The following is a 3,237-nucleotide window of genomic DNA, read 5'->3' on the forward strand; positions in this document are numbered from 1 at the left end:
GCCACCGAGCCGGCTTCTCCAGTTTCTTACCTCGTAGCTGTCAGGTCTTGGCCCTCGGGTTAAACCATCCGCTGTCATCTCCAGCCATGTCTTCACGGAAATCAAACAGCCAGAAGTGCTGCGCGGCCTGCTTCCCGGGTCTGCCTTCTCCCCGGCGGGTCAGGCGCGCTCGGCCCACGCGGCGTCTGCAAGACAGGCAGGTCCTAAGGACACAGCGGCTGGTGTGAGTTTGCACTCAGTGGACAACGGCACTGCTGGCCTCCCCCTCGCCCCAGCTACGGTCTCATGACGGCTCCTGATACCAAAGAGAGAAAATGCAGCCCCGTCCACAGGCGGCTGGGCATGAGGCAGGAGCAGCGGGCCACAGCAGCCCAGCTACCTGTGGCATGCGGGCATTCGGTGTCCCAGGGCTGCAGAGGAAGCCTGGAACTGTTTCTCAAAAGGAGAAAAACTGTTTACTGCAGAGGACACGCCCTTGCTCCAACACCGAGAGATCCCGTGAACGCCACCCGATTCCCCGAGCCCAGAGTCCACGTGTTTGAGCCTCGCAGCACGGCCGGCACCGTCTGGAGAGCCTCGCTGCTCTGAGCCCTGCCTCATGCTGCACCTTGTGGATTCGTGGAAAGTCACCGCCACGTGAGGCATGTGCCGCCGCCACTCCTGAGGGGGCCCACAAGCCGTGTGCCTCCTTGCTGAGGACGTGGGTGCCAGACCCAGCTGGTGGTCTTTCGCACTGGAGGGGAGATCTCCAACCGCTTCAGGCAGGATGGTTCCCGAGCCTTTGTGGGGTGTATCTCCCATCGTGTGGTCACCAGTGCTGTCAAGGCATCTCCGATAAGGGCTACTTTCTGCTTGAAAGCTGCGCCAGCACAATGTCGACACAACACAGAATGGTGACGTCCCAGGATCCTGTGGCCTGACTGGCCACTGACCCAGAACCAGATGCAAATTCACTCCAGCACACCCATTCTGGTGCTAGGATTCTACTCTAAGACCTTCACTTTGCCACAAGACCCTGGCCGGCCTAGGAATTTGAACGGCTGTCATCCGCTCACCTGTCTGTGGGATCAGACTCTGTCTCCTGTTGTCTCCCACAGGCCTGTAACCATGAATGAACATTCTTTTGGGTCAGTCACGAAAGCTCCCTGGCTCTATGACTATGCCTTGAACTGAGACTTTCAAACTCTGAGCAGATCATAGACTTGTCTAGCTGGTTAAAGAAAGGAATTTTTTTTTTTTGAGTCAGAGTCTCACTCTGTTGCCCAGGCTGGAGTGCCGTGGCATACTCATGGCTCACTGCAGTCTCAACCTGCTGGGCTCAGTGATCCTTCCACTTCAGCCTCCTGAGTAACTGGGACTACAGGTGTGAGCCACCACATCCCAAAACATCAATTTTTTTTGATTTATTGTAGAGACAAGGTCTCACCATGCTGCCCAGGCTGGTCTCAAATTCCTGGGCTCAGGCAACCCTCTCGCCTCAGCCTCCCGAAGTGCTGGGATTACAGGTGTGAGCCACCACACCCAGCTAAGAAAGAAATTTACTACATTATTTAGTGGGTTTATTTCTTTAAGCTTTATAACAGAGTTAGAAATAGCCAGCATACGTATAGTATCACCTAGTACTGTGTAACACATTACCCCAGAATCGAGCAGTTTAAAACAAAAAATTAGCCTGGTGTGGTGGTTTGCTGCTGTCGTCCCAGCTCCTGGGAGGCTGAGGTGGGAGGATCCCTTGAGCCCAGGAGCTGGAGGCTGCAGTGAGCTGTGATTGCCCCAGTGCACCCCAACCTGGGCAACAGAATGAGACCCTGTCTCTAAATATATAAACAAACAAACAAATGAATAAACAAATAAAACCTCGCACAGTTTCTGTGGGTCAGGAGTCCAGGAGCAGATGGGTTGGGTAGTTTGGACTCAGGGTGTCCCGGAGACCTGGCAACCAGCCGACAGCTGAGAGCTCGCGGCCTGAGAAGACTTGGGCCTGGAGCTCGTTGCCCTGGCTGCTGGGGGGACAGAGCAGCTAATCCTCGTGTGCGTCCTCCGTGGGACATCTCCTAGGGTAAGGGGAGGGGGCCGGCGAGGGGGCGGGGGGCACGCAGCACCTGGACGACGCCAGCCGGGAGGTCTTCACAGCCTCATCCTGGAAGTGGCAGGCCAGCTTCTTCTACACGCCACTGATCACACCAATCAACCGGATACAATGTGGCGGGTGGGGGGTACAAAAGGGCAGAGCCCTGGAGAGCAGGGATCGCCGAGGTCCGCCTTTGTCTTCGCTTCTGCCTGTGGTGGTGACCGCAGTCACCTGGGCCCAGGACCGTGGCTGTGGAAGGCACTTTGCTCTTGGCACCGACAGGTGATGAACCAGAGCCGGGTCTGTCGCGGGGGGCAGGCTACCACCGTGGCTCAAGAAAGTGACGAGCTATTCGTGATGACATGGGCCAAGCACTCCCCGGGCTAGCTGAACACCGACGTGGGACTGAGCTCCCAGGAGTGGCGTCCAGAGCCCCTGGAGGTCCCGCCACCATCAGGCCTGGCGCTTGACGCACTGAAACACTCCTGCGGCTCGGGCACTGGCCTCGACTGCCTCTGCCAGCCTGAGGAAGCCACCGGTGGCAACAGGGAGCCGCTGTGCCACTCAGCCACTGACAAGCGGGAAGCCACTGCCGTCGTCAGCACCGTCACCCACAGCATTGGAGTGGGCGCCTGATGCCGTCTGCCTCTGTCCACGTAACTTGCCGCCAAATTTAGGTTTCATGCAAAGGCAGACAGACGGCTTTCTGTAAATCACATCCAGAACCCCGGCTACAAGGGAGCTGGAAAACAAGGCCTGCAGCTTTCTGGTCTCACAAGTGCAGGAAGACACAGGAGAAGGAAATTAGAGGCTGAGCAGCAGGTCGAGTCAAACCAGCATTCAAAGATCCAAACTTGGGTAGACAAGGACCACTCTGAGACCACTTCTGAAAGAACTGCACAATGAAATGGCACCAACATGACAACAAACCTATGAAGAATGGACACGCATTCAGGAAACAGTAGGAGCCAGGCCTGGAGGCCCAAGTCTGTCATTCCAGCACTTTGGGAGGCCGAGGCAAGAGGATTGCCTGAGCTCAGGGGTTCGAGACCTGCCTGGGCTACTTGGTGAGACCTCGTCTCTACTGTAAATCAAAAAATAAGCCGGAGCTGGGCTCGGTGGCTCAGCCTGTAATCCCGCGCCTCTGGGAGGCTGAGGTGAGTGGA

This window comes from Carlito syrichta, unplaced genomic scaffold (assembly GCF_000164805.1).
Source record: "Carlito syrichta isolate Samal-C Ts95f unplaced genomic scaffold, Tarsius_syrichta-2.0.1 Scaffold307930, whole genome shotgun sequence".
In the NCBI taxonomy this organism is placed as follows: domain Eukaryota; kingdom Metazoa; phylum Chordata; class Mammalia; order Primates; family Tarsiidae; genus Carlito; species Carlito syrichta.